This window comes from Schistocerca nitens, chromosome 10, assembly GCF_023898315.1.
Source record: "Schistocerca nitens isolate TAMUIC-IGC-003100 chromosome 10, iqSchNite1.1, whole genome shotgun sequence".
In the NCBI taxonomy this organism is placed as follows: Eukaryota; Metazoa; Arthropoda; class Insecta; order Orthoptera; family Acrididae; genus Schistocerca; species Schistocerca nitens.
This window is the reverse complement of record NC_064623.1, coordinates 76,714,524-76,732,294: the sequence shown is the minus strand read 5'-3', so window position 1 is coordinate 76,732,294 and position 17,771 is coordinate 76,714,524. Positions and strand designations below refer to the sequence as shown.

Sequence of the window (17,771 nt, the reverse complement as noted above, 5' to 3'; positions counted from 1 at the left end):
TTACCCAAGGTGGTAATGATATCTGTAACAGTCTGCTACCACCTGCCAGAATCCATTAGTTAAATTCATAACATTCATCGTCAAGCATTATGATTATTTAAAACAAATGAAATAAAACTCTTGTTATAAAATAGAAATGATCAACGTCAAAATGAGTGTTCGATTGGAATATGTAATAGCTTCATGTTGATGATACTTGTATTACCCATAAATGTCACACTTTAGGCTCTGTCTACAGCACACCACAGTAAGATAGTACTGTCAAAAGCATTGTGAACTATGCATACACCTGACTCTATTGCTTAGCTGGGTGACTGCCTATTCTTCCTAAGCAAATTCTGGAGGGGGTATGTTACACATCAGATTGCATTGCTTTGCTGGAAGGCTAACTATTCGTTATATGCACATTACATTTCAAAATCAGGAGATGTGTATATGTGTACCAGAGAACATTGTAGTTTTAACAGAACATTTGGTAATGGCACATAGTGAAATATACACTGAAGTTTGGTTCATCACTGAGGACAATCCGATTAAACTGTAATCAAAACCACTGACGTTCGTTTCACATTTTGAAGTACTATCAGATAACTGTGCATTATGATATTTTATACGTAAAAGTATAGAAAATAGATATTAACCGAGGGGTTGCCAATTTTCTTTCCCTTTTTTTTGAGTCATCAGTCTTCTGACTGATTTAATTCCCATTAGTGTGGATAATTTCGGTGCTTATGTAATATGAGGTTCATTGGTTCCGTTGTAGATGTGCTAGACAGCCTGAGTATGGATCGTAGACAGAAGCAAATCGTATGCAATGGAAACATTCCAGGAATTAGTGATAGGATATATTTTTACCAACCATCATATTTAGGTTCGTTGCCAAGTCTTTTAAACTGGTGTGGTAATTACACTCAAAACACCTATGTTTTGATAGAGTGGTAAAATTTGTGGAAATCGGTTTGCCAACTAACTTACTGGGATCGGATGCTTGCTATGTTGTCAGTACAACCAAAACTGGGTAAGATTATGATACTAAGAAACGCACTTATTATTTCCGCTTCTGCTTTCTCAACTATGGCAGCCAAAAGCTCCACCTTTCCTAGGGTTTTGCATACTGTTATGGACAATCGTCACCACATAAAAAAAGCATTTACTGGTGGTAGGCATTCTATCTGTTGCCAAAGGCATTCCAAGCTTTTGAAAATGAGTGATGGAGAGAAGATAGTATGCAGCTTTGCTTTACAGCTACAGTATTTGTCCCTGCTCATAAGGGGAACATGAAAATAGTTAAGAAATTCTGAGATTCATAGCCTAGTAGAGAATAAACATGAAAAACGTCTGGGATGAATAGCATTTAACCATTTACCAATCGAAAGGGTGAATACACCCAAGAGAGTATGTGAAGGATCTCCATAGGGAGAGGGCAAAGGTCATGAAGGTAAAGGACAGTGTGGGGACAGAGTAGCACAGGTATGAAAAACACGCACACTAAACCAGATAAACGCTTTTATGATATTCAGATGTCAAGTTATTGTTGTGATCTTCAGTCCAAAGAGTGGTTTGATGCCGCTCTCCAGCCTTCTCTAGCCTGATCAAGCCTTTTCCTCTAGGAGTAGCTACTGCAACCTTCATCGTTTTAATTCTGTCTCTTGTCCTCCTCTATCGATCTCCCTCTACGATTTTTACCACCCACACTTCCCTCCATTACTAAACTGGTGATCCCTTGATATCTGACAATGTCTCCTATCAACTGATCCCTTCTTCTAGTCAGTTCATGCCACAACATTTCTTTTCTCCCCAATACTATTCAGTACCTCCTCGTTGATTACGCGATCTATCCATCTAATCTTCCCCGAGGTTGGCTTCTACGTAGCAGTTTTTCCGTTCTTCTGCGTGGTATTCGAATTAGTATTTTGCTGCCGTGACTTATTAAACTGATGGTTCAGTAATATTCACACTTGTCAGCAGCTGCTTTATTTGGAATTGGAATTATTACATTCTTCTTGAAGTCTGGTGGTATTTCGCATTTCTCATACATCCTGCACATCAGATGTAAGAGTTATGTCATGGCTGGTTCTCCCAAGGATATCAGCAGTCTTGACAGAGTTTCGTCTACTCTTGGGGTCTTGTCTCGAGTTAGGTCTCCAGTCAAATTCTTTTCGCACTATCACGTCTCCCATCCCATCTTCATCTACGTCCTGTTCCATTGCTATAATGTTGCCCTCAAGTACGTCTGCCTTGTGTATATACATAGAGTTCTTCCGTATTTCTGCTCTCCCTTCTTTTCTTGGGAATGGTTTTATGTGTGAGCCATTGATGTTAAGAATATGTAAAAATCTATTGAAAATCGTTGTTGCCCACGACAGTAATTCTGAGAATCTATAAATCTCTAAAGGTAAAAAATATTGATGTATTTAGATTTCATAGCGTTAGCACCTCCCTACTCTCTGGGAACACTTAACATCGAATGGGAGTATCATGGTACAGAAAATAGGTTACTGAGGGTTCCTGCAACCATGTCTGAGGCATTACAATCCACAATGTATGGTCATGATGTCACTTCAGGTTACGTCTCCTACAATTGGAGTACATATTGAGAATACTGATAAAATCGCGTTACGTGTTTGGTTCGCTTCTGCCACCCTGCTGCTCTGCACTGAGGGGGCAGAAGTCACGTGATACCTCCTTCTATCGTGTCGGACATTCTTTTGTCTGGCGTATTGCACCAACTCGACGAGGCATGGTCTCGACAAATCGTTGGAAGTCACCTCTAGAAATATCGAACCATGCTGCCCCTATAGCCGTCCATAATCGCGAAAGTGCAGCCGGTGCAGGATTTTGTCCACGAACTGACCTCCATTATATCCCGTAAATTTTCTGTGGGATTCATGTCAGGCGATATAGGTGACCAAATCATTCCCTCGAACTGTCGAGAATGTTCTTCAGTTGTGATCTGGTAACATGCCACATTGTCAGTCATAAAAATTCCATCATTGTTTGGGGACATGAAGTTCATGAATGGCTGAAAATGGCATTTCCAGTCAATGATCGGCACAATTTCACCATAGGACTCAGTCTATTTCATGTAAACACAGGCCACACCACTATGGAGCCATCACCAGCTTGCACAGTGACTTGTTGACAACTTGGGTCCATAGTTTCGTAGAGTCTGCGCCACACTCGATCCCTACCATCTGCTCTTACCAACTGAAATCAGGACTCTTGTGACCAGGCCACCGTTTTCTAGTTGCCTTCATTCCAACAGATACGGTCACAAACCCAAGAGGGGCACGGCACGCGATGTCATGCTGTTAGCAAAGGCATTCGCGTGGGTCGTATGCTGCCATACCTCATTAACGCCAAATTTCGCTGCGCTGTCCTAATGGATACTTCCGTCGTACGTCCCACATTGAACCTAAGTGGTTATGATTACACTTTAATCGGATTGTCCTCAATGATGAACCAAACTTTTATATTTCACCACGCGCCATTACCAAATGTTCCGTTAAAACTACAATGTTCTATGGTATAGATAAACACATCTCCTGATATTGAAATGTAATTTGCATGTGACGAATAGTTAGCCTTCCAGCAAAGCAATGCAATCTGATGTGTAGCATACCCCCCTCCAGAAATTTGCTTAAAAAGAATAGGCAGTCACCCAGCAAAGCAATCGAGTCAGGTGTCTGCATAGTTCACAATGCTTTTGTCAGTACTATCTTACTGTGGTGTGCTGTAGACAGAGCCTAAAGTGTGACATTTATGGGTGATACAAGTATCGTCTACATGAAGCTATTACAGTATTCCATTCGAACACTCATTTTGACATTGATCATTTCTCCTTTGTAACAAGAGTTTTATTTCATTTGTTTTAAATAATCATTACGCATGATGATGAATGTCGATCACGTGGATATTTCACGTAGTGCTGCTTGCCTGTTAGCAATGACAACTCAACACAAACTCCGCAGCCCTCGGTGGTTAAGTTACAACCACCGGTCACGGCTTTGTTCGTGGTGAGTCAATGTTAAGAATATGTAAATAATATATGCCTGAAATTTGGTATTCTTGGCACACTTCTGACACTGTGGATCTTGGAATACTGGATTCCCTAACGATTTCCGAAATGAAATGTCCCATGCGACTAGCTCCAACTGCCGGCCGGTGAAGCTGAGCGATTCTAGGCGATTCAGTTTGGAACCGCGCGACCGCTACAGTCGCAGGTTCGAATCCTGCCTCGGGCATGGATGTGTGTGATGTCCTTAGGTCAGTTAGGTTTACGTAGTTCTAAGTTCTAGGGGACTGATGACCTCAGATGTTACGTCCCATAGTGCTCAGAGCCATTTGAACCATCTAGCTCCAACTACCATTCTGCGTTCAAAAGTCTGTTGATTCCCGTCGTGCGTTTATCATGACGTCTGAAATCTCTTCACACGAATCCCCTGTGTACGAGTGATAGCTCCAATAATGCACTGTCCATTTGTACCTTGGGTATGCAATATTGCTGCCATCTGTATATGTACAGTCGTGGACAAAACGAGCGAGACCCCTCGCCTTTTCGTTATGCTGATCCGCACGGCTTTAAAGTCTGCTACACAGCATAACAGGCAAGGCGACGAAGTGCTACCAACATACTATGCGCAGGCGTGAAATTGACAAACTATCTGAATTTTTTTAGACTGTATTCCATAATTTGTAAGACTATATTAATGCTGATTAGTGTGTTAAATACAACACGTAAATATAAGACAGAACTGAAAGAACAAACGCTAATTGGTATGAACTGGACAAATAAAAATGAATTTCAACTTATCGAGATGACTTAACTGTTTCAGTAAGACAAAGAACCCCAGATCGTTACGAAGTAGCAAAATATTATCCGCATTCGGCCGCGAAACGGTCTGTGTCAACGTTCAGACCAGTCATACTGGATTACCGTTGCTGACCTACCATGAAAGTGTGCAAATTTAGCAATGCGTGAAGATTCATAACGAAATTCAGTTAAAAATCATTCAGTGCCACGCTTAAGTCAATTCCATTATTGACAGAAGCGGAAAAAGTAGGCAGTAACATGTATGAAATTCTACAAGAGTGTCATATTGACATGCACAGGGCGCCAGTACAGAATAAAGGTAGCGATAAAACGTATTGGGTGCGCGAGAATTTCTTAAAATTGCTTTACTGATATTCTACCTGCCTCCATAGAGATTAGAACCGAAAACAAACCAGACCTTCCTTTCACTATGCTAGCAGACAACCTAGGCAAACAGCCCTCTATTATTATCCCAGACATGAACAAGCAGGCAATTTCGAAATGAAAATCTGCAGTTTCTGTTGCATAGAGCTTTCTGGACTCAAAAACATGAATTTTCTTCCTTTATGTCACCGCTTATGTGACAATCATTCGGGATGTTTATCGAAATAACAAATTACTGTTATTAGAGAGTAAATTTTGTAGGATAATTCTGCACCACCCCAGGAAATAAACGGCTACATAGCTGCCAAACGTATTCTGCATTGTTTCGAATTCTCCACTAGACTCGCCACAGCCAGAAAACGTTCATTAGCAGAAGTGTTTCTTAAGCTAGCTAGCAATGAGAATGTTCGTACTTCTAAAACGCGGTGGCATTAATACTGGGATGTGAATTACCACGTGTATAGGCAAATACATTCTATTTGCATTCCTGTAAACGTGATTTGGATCGAAAACGTAGCTACGACTAATATGCTTATGTATCGACAGCAACTAGAACATTTCGAATAAAGAGTAGCGGGTGTTATTTATGCGGCCCTCATCTTCAGTGTTTTCGTTGTTAGGATTTCGTCACCTAAACCGGTAAAAACGGAACCCTACTAGTCTCACTTTCTTGACCGTCTATCGGTCTACCCAACCCTTAAAACCCGTTTACCTCCAGAACGGGTGGACATAATAAGCGGAAATGTATCGCACTTCTTGCTGTAACCGGTGCCATGCTGGTGTAAAAAAGTGAGCTTCTATGTCCACGCAATCAAAAGATACGACGGTTTATGTAAAGAAAATTTACGCGAAAGGTCAAAAAATGGCTTCAAGAACTATGCGACCTAACTGCTTAGGTCATCAGCCCCTAGACCTAGAACTACTTAAACCTAGCTAGCCTAAGGGCATCACAGACATCTATGCCCGAGGTAGAATTCCAACCTGCGACTGAAGCAGCCGTGCGGTTCGTCACTGAAGCGCCTGGAACCGCTCGGCCACCGCAACGCGGCGAAACCCTACTCACCTCATGTATAATGATAATATATACTGTCTAGTGAGGATAAACTGTATTCGCCAGCAACTCAGATCGTTTGCTCACGGAACTTTTACGAAGCTACATTCAAACTTTGTCGAAGTCGTCTGCAATATCCATTACAAACACCCTAGGAACTTCGTATGCGATATCCACTTCTGAAGACGCTGGCAGATACTGCAGTACTATAACAAGTAGGTGGGAATTTATTGTTATTGGTCCACGCATGACACTTTATTTCAATATCAATTTAACGCGCCTAGGTGTTTGTATATGCCTGAAACTATTGAACAAAAAGTAAATAAACAACAAACGAGCCGGCCGCGGTGGTCTCGCGGTTCTAGGCGCGCAGTCCGGAACCGTGCGACTGCTACGGTCGCTGGTTCGAATCCTGCCTGGGGCATGGATGTGTGTGATGTCCTTAGGTTAGTTAGGTTTAAGTAGTTCTAAGTTCTAGGGGACTTATGACCACAGCAGTTGAGTCCCATAGTGCTCAGAGGCATTTGAACCATTTTGAAACAGCAAACAACTTCGATGTTTAAATCAAATGAAAGTCACATGTCGTAATTAAAACATAATTTCGTCGTTACATCTACATGACTACATCAACAGGATTTCTTGGCAATCCGGACTTACGTGCCTGGCAGAAGGTTAGGGTTATTTCTCTACCGTCCCACTCATTAACAGTGTGCGGGAAAAAGGACCACTTAAATCTTTTCTTGCGAGCCTTGAATTACATTATTACTATGGTTTCTTCCTGTGTTCCCGAGGAAATACCCCGATCTTGCTGAAACTTCGCTCAGTGAAAGCGGGGACAAAATAAGCGAACACGTGTCTCGGCTTATCTGCTTACACTCTACCGCTTCTGAGAAAACGACGGTCAAAGTTTTCAATGCGCTGTTACTATAGTGTAGACACCTCTTAGCGGGTAAGCATTCAACTGGAGCGGTGGCTCTGCGGCTACCATAGCGATTTCAGAACTTTGCGCTGCGAGTTCGAAACTCGGTTTTTCCTTTTTTTCCCCTCACTCTCTGAATTATCTACGAATGTTTATTCCAATTTATGTTGAAACACTGTTGTCGTTATTCGTCAGTTAATTTACTGTGTAAAGAAATAAGTTAAAAAGGGAACACACAGTGCGTAGTGGGGCGATCACTCTGTTGTAGAAATAATTCAGAAGCCAAGATCGCTTAAATATTGTTTACTGGATAACCGGTTTCAACACACTAAAGGTGCCATCATCGGATCTGAATGTAGATTAACATTTATAAAATATTTGGTTATAACGATACATGAGGCAGCCCAGATGATGTTAGATCAGCTTGTCTCATTCGTTTATTACTTTTTAATTCATTAATTACACATAAAGTTAATTGGCGAATAATGACAACATTATTTCAACATAACTTAGAAAAAAACATTCGTAGATAATTCTGATAGAGAGGCAGGAAAATAAAATAATTAAAAAACCCAATATGGTATCGAACACGGGAATCAGTGTTAAGAAGGAACGACGGTAGCCACCGCTTCAATTGCGTTCTCGGCTGCAGAAGGTATCTACACTAGAGCAACAGCGCGTTGATAACTTTGACCGTCGTTTTCTCGGAAACGGTCGAGTGTCTGCAGATAAGCCGAAACACATGTTCGCTTATTTTGTCCTCTCCTTCACTGAGCAAAGTTTCGGGACAATCAGCCTATGACATTTGGCGAGTTCCCCTCGCTCGTCGAGTCGCTTCTTACGCCCGGCGAGAATTATGTATGCCTCCGAGTAAACTGCGCCACCTGGAAACACGGCGAGCGGGGATAAACACGTTTTCCTTCTTATAAGGCAACCTTCTACAGATAATATTCACGAAGTGTTCTTCAGGTTGCCTCAGATATTTCAGAAATGTTTCTTGCCTCAGGCCTGCCGCATATGCAAAACGTAAACATTTCATTTCATGTAATATTTATCAGGATAAGACATGACAAGAGTGGACCAGTCACTTCTGAGAAAAATTAGAGATTCTAAGTTGCTCCACTATGTAATGACACGGGCACGGGCTTGCGATCTGTCTTTTATGCCATCGATTTCCGTGTTACACATACTTGGACACTGCGTTGTGGCTGCCATCTTGGAGGAGGCAGTCTGTTTCCTGCCAGCGCTGTTTCCGCAGCCAATATTAACCGCGACGAATCATTCAGTCAACGCTAAATGGCCCATCTGGCTGAGGCAGACAAGGGCGCTATAATACTCCATGCAGAGGGATCTTCAAATGCCGACATAGCGAGAACTATGGGTCTTCACAAGTCGACGGTAGCCAGGTGGATCAGACGAAAGGAAGAGAGTGGTAACTTGAATGGGAGGCCTCATGGCCGTCGCCGCAAAACAACGCAAGCTCAGGATCAGCAGATACGCCGTTTCAGTGAGAACCACCCATTTGTCAACGCACGACAAATCAGCAAATTCATAAAGCTTGGAATGAGTTACTTGAATCTCCTAGTTCTGTGGCTCGAGTTGTGGGCTCAATGCCCAACAGACTTCCAGCTGTTGTGGAAGCCAAAGGAGGCTATACGCGATTTTTTTTTACAGACTTATGTTTTATATAATTTCAAGGAAACGCAATAAGTGGAATGGGGACAAACAAATTAATTCACAGCAAGATATGTAATATTTAATTTGATAAGAGAAGAAATACTCACCTTATATATTCATTCAGTCTCTATAAAATACGTGACACACGTGTGTATGCAAGAAGGGTACAAAACAGTTCAGCACAAAATAAAAATGTTGAGGAGAAGCTCCCCGATGAAGACGTAATTGCAGAACAAAGGTTGGGCTAGAAGGAGAGGTAAGGAGGCCCGAAAAAGCAGAACAAAATCAAATACCCAATAGACTTTGAGTAGTTGTCGCAGCAAAGGGCGGTTGATATATGCGATTCGGAGCAACTGTACAAGAATAGTTTTATTTACTGATTTTTGAGGCTTTATTTTGTGACGGCTAAACAGTGCTGCATCATGAGACCCGCTATTTTTCCACATGTGGCTAAACATCAGAGCTGAAAAAATTTTGAGAAGTACCGAAGTTCTCTGGAAGAGTAAAGTGTTTTAGACAAGAAGATGATTTTTAGTTCATTTCATTTTAACCATTCACACTATGCTTCGACATTCTAATCTTTGATTTCATTTTATTATTACGTATCTTTCCTTCAGTGAAAGTCAACGGTAGTAAGTTTCAAGATATGAAGAATAACTGGAAGTTTTTAATTTGTGGAATAGCGTATTTAACAGTTCATATTTTCAACAAATCTGTAGTTATAGGACATATTAAGAAGCAAGTAAAAATGGCACTGTGGAAAGATCAGGTTGGCCTCTAAAGGGTAACGACGGTAAAATAGCAAATACTAAACAATGGGTAACAACTATTGTTGATGGTGAGTAGCCGTAATCGATATGTCACTTTTCCGTAATTGTATTTCTGAAGTTTATCGTCAATCCTAGGACTGACATCGATACTCTGTTTTACGTAAAGAATACAACCTTCAAAATTTATTTAGCAGCGCAGTATATTAAATCACAGTTTATAGATCAGGAACCTAATCCAACTGCCTTTAATTTTATTCTCACGGATGACTTTGGGACAGTAAATAACAAGAGAAATAACAAAACTCTCAGAATCATTATATAGAATTCAAGTGTCCAGTGGATTCAAAAGTTTGCTATAATAGCGATTAATTGCTTTTACAGACTCCTTCATGCCTACATTTTCTATCAGACAATGTTTGAAACTAGGACTAAGAAGGTAAACAATTTTTCCACAAATTGTCAAATTGGAAGTCGGAGAGACAGTTACACAAATTACGATGACAACAAACGTTTTTCAAGTAAACTGATCACAGGAGGCATCCAACGCATTTATTGTGAGTTACATGCACAGTATGTAAACTGGCAACGCCACCAACACACAATACCACTAACAAGGGAACATCCCCATCGCACCGCCCTCAGATTTAGTTATAAGTTGATACAGGGGATAGGCCTTGAAAAACTGAACACAGATCAATCGAGAAAACAGGAAGAAGTTGTGTGGAAGTATGAAAAAAATAAGCAAAATATACAAACTGAGTAGTCCATGCGCAAGATAGGCAACATCAAGGATAGGGTGAGCTCAGGAGCGCCGTGATCCCGTGGTTAGCGCACGCAGCTGCGGAACGAGAGGTCCTTCCGTCAAATTTTCCCAGGAGTGAAAAGTTTAATTTTTATTTTCAGACAATTATTATCTGTCCGTCCGTCCGTCCGATGCGAGGTAACCGCGCCGTAGTATGATGACGCTACACCTAAAAAACATCGAAAGACATGACGTCAGTCGACTATAGCGCACGGAAGAGAGAGTATTCCTGCTAATGAGGCTCCCTGGCTGGCAGTTAACTGTTCGCTACTTTGGACGAGAGTGCATTAAATACGTGCGATGCATTGCGTGGGCAATATGAATCCAGCAAATATAGCTCGTGACTCCAATAACAATGTCAATGAATATTTTCCGAACTGTAAGGCATCGGAAAGTTCCTTAAGGGATCGAACGATTGTCGAACATTTGTATGATTATTTCCTACATTTGTTGAATAACAGTACGTGTGGTGATGATTGTCTGAAAATAAAAAAAATCAAACAACTAACCCGAGGGAAAACTTAAACCAACGACCTCTCGTTCTGCAGCTCCTCACGCTAACCACGCGACCACTGCGCTCCCGTGCTCAAGCTATCCTTGATGTTGCTTATCATGCACACGGACTACTCAGTTTGTTTGGTTTGAATATTTTTTTCATAGGTCCACACAACTTCTTCCTGTTTTTCGAATGATCTGTGTTCAGTTTTCAAGGCCTATCCACTGTGTCAACTTATAACTAAATCTGAGGAGGGTGCGATGGGAAGGTTCCCTTGTTAGCTATGAAACAACTGTAGCAAAACGGAGCATCCTCGTTATCCATGTGATGGATAAGACGACTAATTCGCAACATAAATGTCAATGTAAGCATCAGTTTCTGTTGGAACGTGCTTCCCGGACCAAATAACATACATTTCCTACGTCTTCAATGCGAATCATGTAGCAAATGTAATTTAAAGGACATAAAAATATCGAGTGAATTTACTAAAATAATTATGAACCACTTGAATTTGCATTCAACAGGCAATATTCAGAAGTCTGGTGTAGGAGTACTGCATGCTCTAATTCGAAACAACAAAAATCAACAGAGTAACTATTATTGAACGTCATCAGGTCACTCATCGAGCATTCCTATGCAGTACTGTTACTGGTGACGTGTTATGATGCCTTTATCGTTAACTTCCTAAGAAGAAATGAAAGGCTGAGCCCCACCAAAAGACGTAAACTCGAGGAGAGAGTTGCGTGAACATATTATTTTACATCTGATAAATCCAAAAGTGTGTTTTGGGCTACGAATTCTGCCCCCAGGGTGTGTGCAACACAGCTGGAATTTGTTGCCAACAACTGAGTCACCTTTCGGTCACAGTGTAAGAAAATCGAGCAACAAAACTACATCACCTGTGCTACTGCATGATAACGCACTATGTTGATTTGAGAAACAAAACTATCCAGGAGATTGATAGGAAAGTCGTCTCTCAGGCACATTTGTATTGATAGGGAAGTCCTCTCTCAAGCACTTGTCCCTCTCGTCATATATTTGTAAAATTTTACCTTTCCCACTCTAGATCGATCAACCGTCAAGGCAATTCATTTCTAGACGAAAATACTTTTAAAACTACTCTGGTTTATTGACATCGTTAGAACAAGTAGGTTTCTACAGGCGTAGAATTTGTAAACAACTTTAGCATTGTCATATCGTTTTAGATATCGTGAAAGAAAATTCTGCTGCTAATTAATTTCTCTTTGATAATTACTGTTGCGTTTAGTAAACTAATGGAAAATGCAATTAAAATATTCACTGTACTAATACAAACTAAAGTCAGCTTAATACAGAAACATCACGACGGCAGTCTATCTTAATAAAGCATTAAGTTTCTGTGAGACAATTGGGCTTATTTTAACACGAATTAGTAGGATATTACAGACTTTACACTTAGAAAAGATCTGTATTTATTTCATTTCCTGTACCATTCGTAAGTGTTATGAAAATGGGGCTTTTCATAGATAAAATTATGTATTCACAACAACAAAAAAATGTCGGCAGAAAACAAAAGTGGCATTATGAATCTGGCAGTACCGTAAGGTTTTCACTCTGACACTAAGAGTTACTGAAAGTAGCAAGAAGAATTTTGCTCGAGCGTTGTCTTACGATTCCCTTATTAAGTTTTTATCTGCCTGCTTGTAGCTGTGCTACAAAAGAATTAAAAATCTGGCTTTCAGCAAGTCTCGAAAGGCGAACAAAAGCAGCTTGCACCTGGTTACTAAGCATGTTACCTGGGGACTGGTTTTTTCTTAAAGCGGGAAGACATCCTTTTGTGGTTCAATTGGCAAATGTCAGTCAGACGTGTGACGTTAGTCTAAGCGTTTCGGTGTGTTGAATTTGTACCAATGATTTTTCTAAACGTTTTTTCCGTCCCAAATAGTGTTGAAGTCTCCCATTAGTATTTTCACGTCATCTTGGTGAATATTGCTCATGGTATTTTCGAGTGTGTTCCAGAATTTTTCAACATTGTCGATGTTTTTCTTATTTTCGATGTTGGTGGGTTCAAATGGTTCAAATGGCTCTGAGCACTATGGGACTTAACTGCTGTGGTCATCAGTCCCCTAGAACTTAGAACTAGTTAAACCTAACTAACCTAAGGACATCGCACACATCCATGCCCGAGGCAGGATGCGAACCTGCGACCGTAGCGGTCGCGCGGTTCCAGACTGTAGCGCCTAGAACCTCTCGAACACTCCGGCCGTCGATGTTGGTGGGGACACGTGCATTGATGAGTGTATATGTTTTACTGGGGCTCTGAATGACCATAGTCATAAGTCGCTTGTTGACGGGCCAGCCGCGGTGGCCGAGCGGTTCTTGGCTCTTCAGTCTGGAACCGCGCGACTGCTACGGTCGCAGGTTCGAATCCAGCCTTGGGCATGAATTTGTGTGATGTCCTTAGATTAGCTAGGTATAAGTAGTTCTAAGTTCTAGGAGACTGATGACCTCCACTGTAAAGTTCCTTAGTGCTCAGAGCCATTGGAACCTTTTGATTGTCGATCGGTGTGAATTCTTTGGCAGAGTTGATAGATCGGTGTTCGAGAAATGCAATGCCGAAGATTGGTACGCCTTTCGTTACCTTTTGTTGTATTCTGCTCTTGAAGATGCAATGGTTTCCCTAATACACGGTTTCATTGTCAGTTAGTCGTGGTTCTTGAAGTGCAAGGATGAGAATTTTTTGTCGGTCCATTTCTTTTGTGAGATTATTTAGTTTTCGTGTTTGGATCAAGGTATCGATGTTTACTTTTAAATGCATGTTTTTTGCTTGTAGGGAAATTTACCAGAGATCTTCGATATTCTCTGTCGTGCTAACCTGGACTCCCCAGAATCCGAAAATCCAACTGCCGCCTGTCGACAGCCGGGTTGTGTACCACCTGGGATAAAGTTGACTTTGCTTGCATAGTTTACGTTTGCTTGTGTTTCATTGGTTGTGCTTGGGTGATACCAGGACCGGACAGGACCAGAGGGTGTTGAAGCCTTTGAAAGCAAATATTTTCAGCCAAGCTCATTGAGCTAACACGGTGACCAGAGTAACGGTGATTTTCACTCAGACGTGTCTGGATTTTGCGTTCAACGGATTGAGTAGCCGTTCAGGATTGTGTTAGTATTTGGTTCACCCCTAGTATTTGATTTCCTCGGTACCACCCATATGGGGGAGGGTTTCCACTATCCGCCACACGCGATTATTATTATTATTATTATTATTATTATTATTGTCATTATGTCTCAGCAAATCCCATATGGTGTATCTTCCCACCACTGAAATATATGTGTATTGTTCGATTCAGTATTTCCATCACATAAATGTGGTTTATAATTACGTTACATTGCTACTAGTAGACATATTTCTCACTTTTTCTTAGACAGTTGCTACCTGTTACTCCATCATAGGAATTTATGTGCGAAGCATTGTTGAAATACAGACGTTCAAATTATCCGATTTCTGTAATTTCATTTCGATACCAGATCGTTCTAATCGGATTCAGCCAGGTAGTCTTAATGTGGATATCCGACCACGACTGTCATCATATGATAGACTGTGTAAACCACATTCTTTATCGGACTGTTGAATATAGATCACTTATCTATGACAGGACCTGAATTCTTAAACACTGTGGAAAATAATAATCCGATGTGCTTATTACAAATACGTTATTCCAATATAAATATGTGAACTAACGAGATAACAGTTTATTTACAGGAGCAGAACTAATGTTCAAATGTTCAAATGTGTGTGAAATCGTATGGGACTTAACTGCTAAGGTCATCAGTACCTAAGCTTACACACTACTTAACCTAAATCATCCTAAGGACAAACACACACACCCATGCCCGAGGGAGGACTCGAACCTCCGCCGGGATCAGCCACGCAGCTCATGACTGCAGCGCCCCTGACCGCTCGGCTAATCCCGCGCGGCTACTAAAAGTATACTCGTCCACAAAACCCATGTGGACAATTATCTGATAATCGGTCAAGCTTTGCTTTGTCGCAGCTCTTTAGGACAAAAGAATGGACAGCTCCCTGCTTTTTGCGTTTCCGATAGCGCCTACGATAAGAATCTGGTGTCATATTATGTTTCAGAGCCGTAAACTGTTTATTTTTTCACCTCATACTAAAACAAAAGCTATGATATGAGACGAGGAAATGACTTATATGCTTCTCAGGAACTTAAGTTTTTCGCGTTAATTTTCTCACTTCATTCTAAAACAAGGACGTTAATATGAGAAGAGGAAATGAAATATACGCTTCCAAGACATATTATTTCCTTGTGTGCTACTACTGCATACATGAAAGCCCTGCAGTTAATTTTTGTATGTTGGATAAATTTTGATATCACCTCACATTCCTTTGTGAGAAGGTTCCTATTTTCTTAGGATTCAAATAGAGTGGACATTTCATCACTGGTTAATATTCTCATAACTAATGACATGATACCCGTTGCAATTGCTCCATGGCACCTGTGAGTAGAGTCTCACGTTGGTTACTATAAGAACACGCAGGCAGTGATATCCGCTCACTGCAGTCAGAGCCAAGGTGATTTCTTTCTGTTTATGGCGAAGCGTCTGCTGCAGTGTCCACGCTCAGCCAACATAAACAAATCGCGGCGGCATTGGGCAGTGCTGATCGCTGCGCTTGTCGCAGGCCTCGACAACAAGAGCGCACTCTCTGCTAACGATACTATGGAGTTAATACATCTTACTTAACGTAATATGCAGGACGTGGGTTAGGTGAAAATTCAGTTTGTAACTTCCCATCGCATTAACATACTTTACAGTCATATTTGATGCCCGGTTGTCTGTCTGATGTTAATAGTATTGATTCAGATTGTGCATTAACACGAAAACTCACTCACACACACACACACACACACACACACACACACACACGCACACACTCATTGATTCCAGTGAGGGTGACAACTACTGTGTGTTGAACAACACATGCACCAGTCAGTTCCTCAGTTGGCGTCGAGTGGATGAGTTTTTTCAATTACCTTGCATTGCAAGAATTGTATGTAAGAGCCTGAAAGTAAATGGACTTGTATCCTAAAGAGCTGCGACAAAGCAAAGCTTGACCGATTATCAGATAATTGTCCACATGGGTTTTGTGGACGAGTATACTTTTAGTAGCCGCGCGGGATTAGCCGAGCGGTCAGGGGCGCTGCAGTCATGAGCTGCGTGGCTGATCCCGGCGGAGGTTCGAGTCCTCCCTCGGGCATGGGTGTGTGTGTTTGTCCTTAGGATGATTTAGGTTAAGTAGTGTGTAAGCTTAGGTACTGATGACCTTAGCAGTTAAGTCCCATACGATTTCACACACATTTGAACATTTGAACATTAGTTCTGCTCCTGTAAATAAACTGTTATCTCGTTAGTTCACATATTTATATTGGAATAACGTATTTGTAATAAGCACATCGGATTATTATTTTCCACAGTGTTTAAGAATTCAGGTCCTGTCATAGATAAGTGATCTATATTCAACAGTCCGATAAAGAATGTGGTTTACACAGTCTATCATATGATGACAGTCGTGGTCGGATATCCACATTAAGACTACCTGGCTGAATCCGATTAGAACGATCTGGTATCGAAATGAAATTACAGAAATCGGATAATTTGAACGTCTGTATTTCAACAATGCTTCGCACATAAATTCCTATGATGGAGTAACAGGTAGCAACTGTCTAAGAAAAAGTGAGAAATATGTCTACTAGTAGCAATGTAACGTAATTATAAACCACATTTATGTGATGGAAATACTGAATCGAACAATACACATATATTTCAGTGGTGGGAAGATACACCATATGGGATTTGCTGAGACATAATGACAATAATAATAATAATAATAATAATAATAATAATAATCGCGTGTGGCGGATAGTGGAAACCCTCCCCCATATGGGTGGTACCGAGGAAATCAAATACTAGGGGTGAACCAAATACTAACACAATCCTGAACGGCTACTCAATCCGTTGAACGCAAAATCCAGACACGTCTGAGTGAAAATCACCGTTACTCTGGTCACCGTGTTAGCTCAATGAGCTTGGCTGAAAATATTTTCTTTCAAAGGCTTCAACACCCTCTGGTCCTGTCCGGTCCTGGTATCACCCAAGCACAACCAATGAAACACAAGCAAACGTAAACTATGCAAGCAAAGTCAACTTTATCCCAGGTGGTACACAACCCGGCTGTCGACAGGCGGCAGTTGGATTTTCGGATTCTGGGGAGTCCAGGTTAGCACGACAGAGAATATCGAAGATCTCTGGTAAATTTCCCTACAAGCAAAAAACATGCATTTAAAAGTAAACATCGATACCTTGATCCAAACACGAAAACTAAATAATCTCACAAAAGAAATGGACCGACAAAAAATTCTCATCCTTGCACTTCAAGAACCACGACTAACTGACAATGAAACCGTGCATTAGGGAAACCATTGCATCTTCAAGAGCAGAATACAACAAAAGGTAACGAAAGGCGTACCAATCTTCGGCATTGCATTTCTCGAACACCGATCTATCAACTCTGTCAAAGAAATCACACCGATCGACAATCAAAAGGTTCCAATGGCTCTGAGCACTATGGAACTTAACAGTGGAGGTCATCAGTCTCCTAGAACTTAGAACTACTTATACCTAGCTAATCTAAGGACATAACACAAATTCATGCCCAAGGCTGGATTCGAACCTGCGACCGTAGCAGTCGCGCGGTTCCGGACTGAAGAGCCAAGAACCGCTCGGCCACCGCGGCTGGCCCGTCAACAAGCGACTTATGACTATGGTCATTCAGAGCCCCAGTAAAACATATACACTC

At 41.2% G+C, this 17,771-nt stretch overlaps 1 protein-coding gene across 1 annotated transcript in view; it reads left to right on the top strand.

Annotated features, from left to right (window-relative positions):
- LOC126210314 (brachyurin-like) overlaps positions 1-17,771 on the top strand; it is a 124,844-nt gene that overhangs the window by 36,699 nt on the left and 70,374 nt on the right. The window lies entirely within an intron of this gene.